This window comes from Propithecus coquereli, unplaced genomic scaffold, assembly GCF_000956105.1.
Source record: "Propithecus coquereli isolate 6110/MARCELLA unplaced genomic scaffold, Pcoq_1.0 Scaffold27, whole genome shotgun sequence".
NCBI classification, from domain to species: domain Eukaryota; kingdom Metazoa; phylum Chordata; class Mammalia; order Primates; family Indriidae; genus Propithecus; species Propithecus coquereli.
Genome location: NW_012148285.1, coordinates 2,714,378 through 2,728,475, shown reverse-complemented (window position 1 = coordinate 2,728,475; position 14,098 = coordinate 2,714,378). Strand labels below are relative to the sequence as shown.

Sequence of the window (14,098 nt, the reverse complement as noted above, 5' to 3'; positions counted from 1 at the left end):
CAGCTCCTAAGAGGATCAACAGAGGGCGCTGAGGGGCTGCTCAGGTTCCACAGGCTGGAGGCGGGGCTTGGGGGCGGTGCCTGGGAAATCCCCCTTCCCGGACCCGCCACCGAGCGCCCCGCGGTGGGAGGCGGTCTCGCTAGCAAGCGGCGGAAATCAGGGGCGCGGCTGTGGCCCTGCCCCTTCCCGGACTGCCCCACCTCGCCCTCGGCGCGCATGCTCCTTGGCACCTCAGGCCGCCTCGCGCGCGCTCCCGCCCGCCCGCTCGTCTGGCCCCGCCCTCGGCCCCGCCTCCGCGCCCAGCGCCCGCCCACTCACGCACGTCCGCACGCACGCGCCGCCCGCCCCGCGCGCAGGTGACACCCGTGCGGGAGAAGGTTCCGGAAGGTACTGTAAAACAGGCAAGAAAGAGGTGACACGAATTAAGTTAACACATTTACTCTTTACCCAAAGTGCCCGAAACACTGTAATTTCCGCATGTGTGGTGCATAGGAGACGTTTGCGAACGAAATCGCTCGTTCTTCCCTGAGGCCTGGAGCCCCGGCGTCCGTACCGCCCGCGTGCGTCCCGCCGTGGGCCGCGGGTCGAGGCCGGGCCGCGCGTGCTGAGGCAGGAGAGAGGTGGGCAGCCGGGGGCCCCGCGCCCAGCCCGGGAGGTTGAACATCAGGTCTTGGGGAAGCGGAGGCAGGGCAGGGGGGATACGACCGGTGCAACCTTCCGCACAACCCGCTTTTAAAAGCCTCCACGAATTTTCATGAACTGAGCACACACCCATAGAGCCAGCACCCCACCAAGCCCCAGAAGCCCCCTGATGCTTTCTTCCTGTCCTACTATTCCTCAAGTGGCTTATATTCTCTTAGACTTTTTAAATTTTGAAATAATTACAGAAATGTACAGGGAGATCACCCAGCCTCCTCCAGTGTTAGCATCTTGCATTACTACAGTACATCATAGAAACGAGGTAATTGACACTGGTGCTGTCCACGGGGCTTATTCAGATTTTGCCAGTTTTATTTGCGTGCTCTCATTTACGTGTGTTGTATGTACTTCTCTACCGTTTCATACCAGCAATGTATTCGAGTTCCAGTTGCTCTGCCTCCTTACTGGCACTTAGCATTGTCAGATTATTATTATTGTTATTTTAGGCATTATGGTAGCTGTATAGTGGAATCTCACTCTGGTTTTAATTTCTGTCACATAGATTAGTTTTACCTATACTATAACTTCATATAAATCATTCAACATATGTACTCTTTTTGTTTTTTTTTTTTTTTTTGCTCAACATAATGTGTCAGATTCATTTATGTTTTTGTGTATATCAGCAGTTTGTTCATTTTACTGCCAGGTACTATTCCATTGTGTGAATATACCACAGTTTGTTTATCCATTCATCTAGTGATGGACATTTAGGTCGTTTCCAACTTACGGCTATTATGACTATATTTTAGTAGTTACCGTCCCCCAAATGCATTATGCCAATTTTCCTTCCTGCCAACAGCATGCTAGGTGGTAAAGTGGCAATTCAGGAGAACTGTCCCAAGCATGTGTCATTGACCTTTTCGGTGGTGGATTTTTGTTTTTTTAGGAGACAGGGTCTCACTCTGTCACCCAGGCTGGAAGGTGGTGGCACAGTCAAAGCTCACTATAACCTCAAATTCCTGGGCTCAAGTGATCCTCCTGCCCCAGTCTCCCGAGTAGCTGGGACTAGAGTACAGTAGTGTCATCATAGCTTATGGCAACCTCAAACTCCAGGCTCCAGTGATTTTCCCACCTCAGTCTCCTGAGTATCTGGACCACAGGTGCACACTGCTTCACCTGGCTAATTTTTGTGTTTTTTGTAGAGATACTATGTTGCTCAGGCTGGTCTCGAACTCCTGGCCTCAAACGATCCTCCTGCCTTGGCCTCCCAAAGTACTTAGGATTAAAGGTGTGAGCCACCACACCCTGCTGGTTGTTTCTTTGGGAGGTGGGCTAGGCATTCTTGGTTCCTGGTGGCGTTCCCTGCTATATTTTAAGGGTCTCTATTAGGGATAAACTTCATGGAAAATTTGTCTGCTCCAAGAATGTTCTAGAGGATTGTTACATTACCCTGTGCCCTCTTTAGGAGGATTCTCAGAAGAAATTCTTGTCGGGTTATTGGATCTGAGTGGCAGAAATAATTTCACTTGTCCTGAGCATTTGGTTCTTATTTTAGGGACACTGTGAATTGGGCAAGTGATCAAGTTACGCACAAGTGAGGTTCTTAAATATATAGTGTCGTTTTTTTTTTCTGTTAGTCTTACTAATAGCTCCATTTTGTGTGCCTTTCTGTTTTTCTTCTGCTACTTGTAATTCGTGCTTTCTTGCTACATTTCATGAATTCTTGGGAGTCATCTTCATACTTTCCTGGCACGGGGTTGGTTATAATGAATATATATGCCCCTTGTGCCATGATTTGGGGGCATCTTTGGCCGTACAGCATAGCAATGTCCCAACTCTGTTAGATGTTTGAAGGGCCATCTAGCGGAAGAGGGGGCCTTTCCAGTGACCTTGGCCTCCTTAGCGGTTGACTAACTGGCTCCCGACCAGAATGTAAAGCACATGCAAATCCTCAAGCAACTTGGAGCTGGCTGGCCATGCTGTCCTTAGCCTCAGATTATTTTGGCTCTGGCTCCACCCTGTCTCCCCGACCCCTGCCTGTCCTACTGTCCCTTCTTTATTCAGCTGCCTCTCTGTGCTTTCCTCGGTGCTGTGTGGTCTTGTAGCATTTGTCTTTTTCACTCTCTCTCGAGTTCTTCTGCTTGCCCTCCCTCTGCTTACAAATCCAGGGGCAGGGGTGGGGTTAGTGCCATCGTCTGCCTTGGTCCCTTCTCTTCTCTTGCCCTGCTGAGTTGCAAGTTTCTTCTGTTGATTGACAAGAACGTGTGCTGACTGAGAGGAGAGGGATAGGACTGGGCCTGCTCACAGCAGGACGGGTCCTAAGTCCAGCAGCTGTAGAAAGGAATGAGCTCCCCAGCCTGGCTCTCCCCCCACCACACCACTGATTAGAAAAAGAGCTAAGAGTGACAGCTGCAGAGTTTCCTGAATTAGGGGGCCCAAGTGATAGATTCCTGCAGGGTGCAGCCAGTCTTGGTGGACAGCCTCAGAATTAAATTAAATAGAAAACAGGCAAGTGATTCAAGAAGGTTGCAGGTGATACACATACCTCAGAGATTATTCTGTTGATAAATGTATGTCTCCCATTATCTCCTGCCCTGTGGGAGATATAGATAGTGCTCTGAAAATTCTGGCTGTAAAGAGAATTGACACAAATCTGCTGTTCTCTTGTAGGAGGACGAAATACAGGGGCAGCTTGCTTGTGAACTTGGGTCCTTCTAACCTATAATTTCCAAGATAAATGGGAATATACTTTTTTTTTTTTTAAGAGACAGGGTCTTGCTCTGTTGCCCAGGCTGGAGTGCATGGTGTCATCATAGCTCACTGCAGCCTCAAACTCCTGGGCTCAAGCGATCCTCCTGCCTCAGCCTCCCGAGTAGGTGGGACTACAGATGTGTGCCAGGATGTGGAGCTAATGTTTCTATTTTTAGTAGACGGGGTCTCTCTCTTGCTCAGGCTGGTTTTGAACTCCTGAGCTCAAGCAGTCTTCCTGCCTTGGCCTCTCAGAGTGCTAGGATTATAGGTACAAGCCACTGCGCCTGGCCCAGTTGACTGTTTTAAATGTTAAAGATACCTTCACAGCAATGTGAGACTGATGTTGGCAGAACTGGTGCCATAGCCTGGCCAAGTTGACACGTTAACCATCACAATTAAGTGCTCTTCAGTCTGATCTGTAGATTCATTATAATTCCAATTAAAATCCAGGAAGACTTTAAAAAAAATTGACAGACTGATTCTAAAATTCATATGGAAGTGCAGAGGAACTAGAATTTTGTCGGTATAGAATTTTGAGAAAGAAGAACAAGGTTGGAGGATTCGTACTACCTCATTTCAAAACTTACTACTAGGAAGTCACAGTAATCGAGACAGTGTAAAGAGAAGACCTGTGCAAGAACAGACACATAGATCAATGGGGTAGAATATAGCCCAGAAATAGATTCACATGTATATCATCAATTTTTTAAAAAAGGTACAAAGGCAATTCAGTAGCAAAAGGATAGTCTTTTCAACAAAGGGTGCTGGAAAAACTGGATATGTATGTGAAAATCTAAATTGTGTTCCATTTCTTGCAACGTATAAATAAGCAATATAAAAACGGATCACAGATGTAATTGTAAAACTTAAAACTATTACACTTCTGGAAGAAAACATAGAAAAAGAATCTTTGTGACCTTGGGTTAAGCAAAGAGTTCTTAGATAGGACACCAAAAGCATAATTCATAAAAGAACAAATCGATAAATGGGGCTTGATGTAAATGAAGGACTTGTACTCTGTGAAAGACACTTCAGTGAATGAAAAGACGGGATACAGTGCACTATTGCATGTTAGTAACAAAGTTAACGAAATGAAAAGACAGGTCACAGACTAGGAGAAAATATTTGCAAATCATATACCTGATAAAGGACTTAAATTGAAACTATAATGAGATACTATTACACAGTTATTAGAATGACTAAAGTTAAAAAGACTGACCACACCAAGTACTGGTGAGGGTGGGGGAACCCTGGAACCCTCATGCACCCTTGGAATGTAAAACGATATAATCATCTAGAAAAAAACCCAGATACCTGCCATATAATGCAGCCATTTCACTCCTGGACATTCACCCAAGAGAAATGAAACCATATGTCCATAAATTGACTTGTCTATAAATGTTCAAGCAACTTTATTTGTAATAGCCCAAACTTGGAAACAATCCAAATGTTCATCAGCAGGTGAATTGCGTGGTGGTCTGTCCATACGAGGGAACACTGTTCAGTAATAAAAAGGAATGAGCTATTGATACACGCTACAACATAAATAAATCTCCGCCCAATTATGCCGAGTGAAAGAAGCACATAGAAAAGAATGCACATAAGCTGGGTGCTTGCCTGTAGTCCCAGCCTCCGGGAGGCTGAGACAGGAGGATCGCTTGAGCCCAGGAGTTCAAGGCCAGCCTGGGCAACATAGTGATATCCTGTCTCTTAAAATAAGAAAAAAAGAAAGAACACACTATGATTCCATTTATAGCAAAGTCTAGGACATGCAAACTAATGTTTAGTGACAGGGCAGATCAGTGTTTGCCTGGGAAGGGGTAGCGGGGGGGAACAGTGAAGGGACATGAGGAAAGTTTTAGGGGTGAGGAATCTGGTCATTATCTTGATTGTGGTGATGGCTACACAGTTAAATGCATTCGTCAGAATTTATCAGATTGTACCCTTTACGTATGCGTCATGTGGTGTGTGTTGATCACACCTCAACAAAGCTGTTTAAAGATCTCTCAAGCACCTAGCATGGAGCAGATGCCTATTTTACTCTTAGGTCCCTTCCTCCTCCCAGTGACACCATTCCCCCCATGCTAGTCAGCATCTGCTTTCCCTTGGCTTCTTACAGCTGCCTCTCTGGGCCATCACCTGCCCTTAGGAAAACTGCATCAAATGGCACTCTGCAGAGGTGACTGAACGTTCTGGAACCTCTGCGCCATTGGAAATGGATCTCTGTCGCCGCACCCTCTGACTTCCACCACTACCTCAGACACATCTTGCAGCATCCCGATCTCCCTCTGGTCCGCGCTCTCTCTTCTATAAAGGCTGGGACGGTCATGCTCCCAGACATTGACCTCAAAGGTCAGATGTCACAGGTTTTCCTTAACTGATCATTCTCTAGAACGTGTATCAGTGGCTATCAAATAGGATTTCTTTTGATTTACCTGTAACATTTCCTTCCAGCAGAGATGTGCCAAGGTCCCCACCTGCCTCAGACTTGAGGTCAAGGTAGTACCAGTTCTGGGAAGACTCGGATTCCTAACTCCTAGACCTCAGCCCAGGGGATGCCCCACTTTATCCCTGTTACCCCCACCCTATATGCCCCATGTCACGTGATCCCAGGGCTGCTGGGGGTAGGGGAAGAGAATCCAGGCCCGCCCTGCCTTCTGGGGCTGGCAGCTGGGATGGTGGAGGCCTCCGCACAGCCTGCCGGGGTCTGAGCGTCTTCCCCACCATGCCCGCCCAGTTGCCCCAGTGACTGTGTGACCCTTCTCCCTGGCCCCGCCCCGCATGCACCCTATAAATAGAGGTGCAGAGCAGCTGGGCTCTCTTGGCAGTCACCATGAGGGTGCGGGTCCTGCTCTGCTGCCTGGCGGCTTCGCTCCTGGTCTCAGGACAGGCAGGTATGTCCCACCCTGGCACCGGCCAGGCCCAGATTGCACCCCCAGAGCTCCCCCTGTGGTTTTCTGTTTACCGGGCTGGGGGGGTGGGGCCTGCAGCAAACCCCTGCTCCCTGCTGGTCTCACTGTCCTCAGCCTCCTCTCCCTGCAGGGAACAGGAGCGGGTGCTGGGGAGAAAGGCAGTGACGGCTTGCAGAGAGGCTGAAAGGGGAAGCTGCGACCTGAGGGAGGAGGCCAGGCCTGAGGCGTAAGCCGGGGGTCAGAGAGAGGAGTGGCCAGTTGATGCTGGGGAAGAGGGCCCCGAAAGTTGAGGCTGGGGCAGTCTCTGAGACAGACAAAGTGACACAGTCCTGGAGCTGGAGGTTGTAAGGCAACCCTCCTGCCTGGTGGCAGATGGGCAGAGGCCTGGACTCCAGCCGGGATAGGTTTGCATGATTGAGGAAGGGGGGACACAATGGGCAAAGTTGGGGTTCGGAAACAGTGAGGCAGGGGTGGAGGTGGTGTTTTGAAACGAAGGATCCAACACAGCTGGCGGTCGGGCTAGAGACAGAATTGGGCAGAGTTCAGGAAAGGGATGGGAGCCACTGTGGAGTGGGGCCTCTGCTGCTTAGGGGGCTTTCCTGGTGGGGCTCGGCCCCTGTGCCTGGGCTCCCTGTCACACCTCAGCGCTCTGGGTAGCGGGGGTGGTGGCTTCGGTTGCACAGGGGTTATTTATAGGCTGTGAAGGGGACACCAGATCATTTTGCCACCTCTGTAGTTCCCAAGGCTCTTGAGGCTGGGCTCCCCTTTGGGATGCTTCGGGGCTGCTCCAGGGATCCCCCTAGGAATCCAGGACTGCCGCTTTGTCTTCGCCCGACTTGCCGTCTACACTGAGCCCAGCCCTTGGTCTTTGCACCTGAGACCGTAGGGGCCTGGAGTCCAGCCTGGGGTCTCTGAGTTTGAGTAGGGGCTGCAAGGCACAGTCCCAGCAAGGAGGGCAGGCAGGGGGCAGGAACAAAAGCCATTCCTTTGGGGGTTCAAGACGTAAGGTGGGGGGCTCCGGCAGTTGCATGTGCTGGGCCCTGCCCTTGTCTGCCCTTGAGTTAATTTGGGCTCTGTGGAGCTGCAGTGGCTCAAGTGGTGAGTGTTCCAAGTGGCTGTCAGGTGGCTAAGTATGGAAACAGCCGTGTAATTGGATCCCGAGCCCCAGGCCACTGCCACCCTCTCCCCTCGCAGCCCCTCCTCTGCTCCAGCCCAGCCCCATCCCAGCTGCGACCTCGCTGAGCTTCCACATGGCAGGGCCTCGGGAATTTTTAGCCTTTTAGGGACATCCTTTATCTTTCCTCCCACCAAGGGAACTGGACATCTGGAATGTTCCATAGGCTTGCTAGGGCTCTTGCTGTGGGGAAAAGAGGCAGGTAGGTGCTTTGCGTGGAGTCCTCTCTCCTTCCCAGCCCCACCATGTGCATCTGCCTTGGGCCTGGCTGCCAGCGCAGAAGCTCCCCTGCTTTCTCCTGCCACCGTTTGGGCTGTGGATTTTGTCACTAATCTGCTCCAGTTGTAGATTGTACACTCCCCCCTGCACCTGCTGGGAGGTGCCACCCACAGGGCTGGCTTCCTCACACCCCCCTAGTGGTCGATTTCTCCCCAGAATTGTGCCACCCCAAGAAATGCCACCCTACCCACAGGTAGCACCTTTGCTCCTGACTTCTTCCCACCCCACTGCCATGTCCTTATTTCCCTCCCCACTGTGCTTGCCCCTCGGCTGGGTGGCAGCAGTTGTCACTAACTCCCTCCCTGCCCACAGCCTAGGGTGGAGCCCTACAGAGCTTCTCTCCCTTCTTTTTCCCCATGCTGCTCCCATGTCCCTCTGAACTGGGCAGTGGGCTCCACAGCCCCCTCTTCTCATCCGCCTGAGAGGAGACTGAGTGCCCTCCGTCACTGACCATCAGTCACCAGCGCCAGTACCAGGACTGCGATGAGCAGCCAGGCCCTGCACCCCCTGACCTGTCACCCTTGGTCTTGTGTAACTGCCAGGGTCCTGCTTTTTGTCTTGGGCACTTGGCTTGGGGACAGGCCTACTCAAGGATGGGGGAAAGAACCCTAGAGATGGTTTGGTCAGTCTCCTTGTTGTCCAGGCGAGGGAAGGAAACCGAGAGAAATGAGGAGACCTAGCTGACGTCAGATGGTAGGTCAGAAGCAGAGGCAGGCCTGGGCCGGGGCTGCTTTCACCCAGCCAGGGCTTCCTCTCCCGGCCTCAGCCTGTCTCTGACAGCCCCTGCCTGCACTCCTGCACCTCTCTCTGCCTGCCAGGTGTGTGCGAAGGGGGTGAAATGGGGTGGTGGGTGAGGCTGCCCAGGGGAAGCTTCCCTAGGATTGCAGGGTGAAGAGCTGCGCTTTAGGTCTCCCCTGAGAGTGGATGGTGCTGACAGAGCATTTCTTTGGGTTTAAGCCATTGATGTTTATTGCTAAAGGCTGAATTTGGGGCATCTTTGCTTCCTGCTGTCCTTCCTGGTGCTTGATACAGAGATGGGGACCTGTGGATTCTGTGTCCATCCATCCTTCATCCCTCCTCCATGTCCAGCCCAGCCCTGGTTTGCAGACTTGCCAGTCTGCTCTCCCCAGACCCGCCATCCCAGTGGCACGCAGTGGGTGCATGCTGGGGTTGTCCATCTGTGAGTTCCCAGGGCCAACCTGCCCTGCCATGAGAGAGACGGTGCGGAGTGACTCAGGACACCGCCTCCCCACCCCCTCCTCACCCACCCCAGGCTGGTTATTTCCAGAAGGAGGCCCATGTGCCAGTTTCCTCAACAGGGCAACTCAGCTGCTACATCCACCGTGGGAGGGCTGCTGAGAGAGGGTAGTGAGCTCAGGGGTCTGGGGGAGGGAGAGGCCCCAGAAGCCTCTCCAGCCCCCTGAAGCTGCATCCCCAGCTAGTTCCCTGACTCCTATCTCAGTGCAGCTGGATGAGTCCAGAGGGAACATCTAGTTTCAGTTTTCCACGTTGAGTTTGTGGAGCACCAGCCTGGGATATGAGAATGGATGCATCTCCACCAGAAAGTGACACCTTCCTTGGTGGCCTGTGGAACTGCAGTTTGGGAAATGCTGGTTTTGTCCTACGTCAGGGTGTTACAGTGAAGGTCAGATGGCTTGTTCCTGGTAGGCCAGAGCTGGAATCCAGGTCTCGGCACTGCTTGGCCAGTGCTTTTGCCCCCTCATCCCCCGAGAGTGGTCCCAGTGAGGCCAGTTGCATGTAGCTGGCCGTTTGGTGCTCACTGGCTGTGGTGGGCTGGGAAGCAGGCTAATCCCCACGGACATGGAAGGAGGACAGCTGTTTCCTGTGGGGCCAGGGCTAGGTGCAGTGCATCCTGGCTGGAACAGGGTGGCAGCGGGGGAGTGGGAAGGGATGGGGTCTGCCACTGTGGGATGCTGGTGTAGTGCCTGGGCATGTTCCAGACCCAGATTCAGGCCTCCTCATGGCACAACCCTTATGTGTAAATGTCACTCAAATGTGCAAAGCCCTTTCTCATTCAAACACCATGCTGCATTTCATCATCCAGGAACTCATCCCACATTTATTGGGTCCCTGCTATTTTTTAGATACGGTTCTAGGGAGATTCAGGCAGACATTTTGTCCTTGTCATGCTTACAGTCCAGTAGGGGAGATAAGACATCTTCCATCTCATATGTAGCTGCACCTGTTCAGATAATACACACGTAAGTGTCACAAGGGAGGTGCCGGAAAAGTGAGGTGGGGTTAAAGGAAGTGAGGAGGTCATCTTGAGCTGAGTGATCAGGAAATGTTTTACAGATGAGGGAACACGCGAGCTTGGCCTTGAAGAAAGTAGGCTTCGGAGGTAGAAAGATGGCAGGAAGGGAATTCATGTAAGGGGAAGGGGACGAGGGGACTCACAGAGTCAGCAGCCTAGGGCTCTGGCAAGAACCAGGGAAGGAGCCATTGTTCTGTCTCCCATAGGGCAAGTGGATGCAAGTCGGGCCAGGCGATCTATTGGTGAGTCTAGACGGGGCCGAGGTGTGAAGGGCCTTGCTGTGAGGGTGAGGAGGAGGGCTGTGGGAACATCCACCTGGCTGTCGTTGGTAGGAAGGGGTGGGAGGAGGGGAGGCTGGTTAGTCAGCCACGCCAGAAACGTAAGTGACAGGGCGTGGGCTCAGGCACTGGGTGAGAGAGGAGAGAAGGGCAACTTGGCAGGCACTGGCATGGAATCCACCAGACTCCTCACCCTGGTGAGCCGGAGCCGGGCAGAGGGCCCCCAGGCTTCGTGGAGGTCACTGGAGGAATGATATTCCCAGAGAAAGAGATCAGGAACATAGAGGGAAGAACAGATTTTTAAAGTTCAGGTTGGGTCCTTATGAACGTCGGGACGTCTGTACAGAGATATCTAGCAGTACGTAGAGCGGTGGGATTGCAGCTTATGAGGAAAGTTGGGTCTGGGCATCTGGGAATGAGCTTCACCTACATAAGGATGAGAGTGAGGCTAGGAGGCCACTGAGGGGCTACAGTGGGGGAGACAAGAAATTCGAGGGCCGATCCTTGAGAAATGCTGGATTTGGGGAGCAGGAAGAGGAAGAAAATGATAAATGAATTTCAGAAAGATGGGAAGGGACCCAAGAGGAGACATGGGCCTGGAAGCCAAGGGAAAGGACAGCTTCTAGAGGAAGGGGTGGTCGATGGGATTAAATGTCACAGAGGTGCTGAGAAGAGGAAGTGTTGGTTTTGACAACCAGGTTATGAGGGGTTTGAGAGTAGTTAGTGAGGATGTGGAATCATAGAAACTTTTAGAAATTAGGTTTGGGAGGGATAAAGGCCAGTAACAGTAAGCGAGAGTGGGCGGGCTTGTAGAGGTAGAGAGAAACTTCTTTCCACGCTAGAGAAGACTAGTGTGTCCGTGGGCCAGGGAAGCGTGCTAGGGGAGAGAAGGATTGAAGAGCGCGAGGGAGTGTGGGAGGTGGGGTGGCTGAGGTGTCAGAACGCCACCAGTGGGGACCAGGGGAGGCCTGGGGTAGGTCTTGCCAGAGGTGTGTTGTGGCTCTAATGAGAAGCCTTGAGGGACCTTATATGGGTACCATGTGTTAGAGGTGGACACAGTAGCCCCAGTGCCAGCAGGGTGCGCGCTGGAGAATGAGGCTGGAGGATCCTGGTCTACACCAGGTATTGCTCCAGAGGGCGTAGAAGGCCACGAGGAGAAGGAACCAGACTGATCCTCCAGGGAGCCCTGTTGGGGAGGAAGGTTGCCCCAAGTTGTATGGTACTGGACAGTAGGGCCAAGACTGGATCCTGGTCTCCTATGCTGTAGCAGAACTGGGCAAAGCCTGAGAGAGGAGGTGGGGTGGGTAAGGCAAGGCACCCGTGTTTTTATCACAGCGAATGTCGGCAGCCTGCCCTTCAGGTCAGGACGCTGGAGAGTAGAGGGCAAAATCCAACTCCATGCTCCATTATCTAAGATGTTTATTCAACAAATGTCTGTTGAGGCTACGATGGGTAAAGCATTGTAGACTCCATTGGGATTCATTTTTTTTTTTTTTTTGAGACAGAGTCTCACTCTGTTGCCCCGGCTAGAGTGCCGTGGTGTCATCCTAGCTCACAGCAACCTCAACTCCTGAGCTCAAACAATCCTCCCTCCTCAGCCTCCCAGAGAGCTGGGATTACAGGCGTGAGCCACCGCGCCCGGCCCCATTGGGATTCATTTTTAAAGTGGAAATTGGCACAGTAGGCATGTGGCCCGAGTGACCTGGTGACAGCTTTGGTTCTTGTCCTTCCTTGTGGAGTGGAGGCGGGCACCACCTCCCATCCTCCTTTGTGTTGCCTGTGCCCTCTCGTGGCCCATCTCTGGGACTCACTTCAGGGTGAGGGGGATGAGTGAGAGGAACGAGTTGACCGGCTGGCATCTGTTCTGTCACCGGGAGTCCACTCCGCAGAGCCCCGCCCTGCCCTCACCTGCCTTCTCAGGAGAAGTTAAGCCGGAGGGTTCTGTCTCCCGACTCTGTATCCAGTCCGACTTCTTGGCCCCTTTATTCCCTCTTGGTGGCTCCCTTCCCTACCCCGCTGGCACCCTGCTCTGTCCTCTGCTCCCTGCTACCAGGACGCACAGTCGGGAGAGGACCTGGAACTCACTCCCATGGAGGGCCGCTGGCCAAACTTAGATGCCGCTTTTCTCAATCACTGTTTGTTTCAAAGGATTCAGAAGGATTTTAGCTCAGGGTATCTATCTCTAAGGTGGGATTTCCCATTTGATGGGAAAAGTCTTACCCGAAGTTCCTAAATCACAGCACAGAGGCGATAACTAGTCCACTGGTTCTGAGTGTTCAGGGGCCGGGCCGTAGAGCCGAGCTTCCTCCTCCTGGTCCTGAATGCATGAGCCGGTGAGTGGGTGGATTGGAGCCCTGGTGAGCATAGCTGTAGGGCGACCAAACTGGACTCGCCCAGCGCTTGACAGGTCCTGGTCCCCTGGGCTCATCCCCAGCCTGGCGCCCTTGGCAGGAGGTGAAGGTGGTGAGCGTGATGTGACCAATGGCGCGGGTCAGATTTTGCTGATCGTTTCCTGGTCTGGACGGCCTGTGCTGTCATCCTTCTCTAGGATCAGGGAAGTCCTGTCCTATCTGCTTTCAGTCTCATCCCCCTCCAGCCCCAAAGACATACTCAGAGTCAAGGTCCCGGGTGCCCCACTCTGCCGCCTGGGAGACCTGCCTGCCAGTTGTCACTTCCTCACCCTCCCCACTGAGGACTTCCAGAGCAGCCGTTTCTTGAGCTGCCCAGTCTCAAGGTGGGGAGCTTGTGTGGCAGAATCAGAACCAAAGTGCCACAATTAAATGTAGTCATTCATTAAATTTAATTAATAATCAGAATTAAATCAATTTAATTTAGCCAGAATTAAAGTGCCTGAGCTATTAGGAGGTCAGACATTCACACTTCCTAGCCCAGGGCCTCCCAGCAGCCTCCTCCCCACCAGCCCTCCAGCCCTCCCCTAGCTGGTGCCCAGCGGCCTGATTCTGATTGCATCATGAGACTGCGGTACTGGGCAGGCCGCTCCTGCCTGGTGCCATCCCAGGAGCCCATCTTTCCTGAGATCACACCGTCACCGTTGCCGCGTCCAGCTGCAGATCCTGGGGCCCGGGAGGGCTGTGGATGGCACAGTGGCCTGGGCGGAGTAAGCTGCCCCGCTCATTGCAAGGGGTTAAGAAATGGAAAGAGGCTTTTCTTCCCCCCCTCCCTTCCCCAGGGTCCTTCTCCTTCACAACCTTGAGAGCCCTTGACACCTCTTCCCATTCAAAGTACTAAAGAGCACAGAGTGAATGCAGGCTGTGCGGCCCACCCTGGGCAGAGAGGAGGGACTTGGCCAGAGTCCTGAGGAAATGGGAGAGGTGGCCTTCACTGGGGAGCCCACCCTTAAATGCTGGGGAGGGCAGGGTGGACTTGGATTAAGGGTGAAGGGCAGGATGTGATCAGACAGGTGCATGCGGGCAAGACAGAAGCTCAGATGCGCAGGAGCTGAGGGGGCAGGAGTGGGGCATATGACAAGTAGGGGTGAGAGGTGAGGTGGCTGTGGGGCCCCTCCCCATAAGGCCCAGCTCTCAGCACCTCAGCCCTGGGAGGCCTTGGCCAGGCCACACTGTGCAGGCAGTACGCGTTGTTTCTCTGCCCCCAGGAGCTGACCTTCTATTTGGGGAGATGACACGCACTGAAAAAAAAATGTAACTAACATGCCCCGGCAGCCTACGTTCTGGTTGGAGTTCAGAGGATGGCTGGGAAGGTCGGCCTCACCGAGGGGCAGGGTTTCAGCCCAACTTGGAGGGCGGGGACTATCCCTGGATTGTCAGCT

At 52.8% G+C, this 14,098-nt stretch overlaps 1 protein-coding gene across 1 annotated transcript in view; it reads left to right on the top strand.

Moving 5' to 3' along the window:
* The first annotated feature begins 8,495 nt into the window (after positions 1–8,495).
* Positions 8,496–14,098, top strand: part of SRL (sarcalumenin) — a 31,889-nt gene continuing 26,286 nt past the window's right edge. Inside the window, exon 1 of the mRNA XM_012647595.1 lies at positions 8,496–8,573. The gene's annotated coding sequence lies outside the window, so the exon portion shown is untranslated. The remainder of the gene's footprint in view (positions 8,574–14,098) is intronic.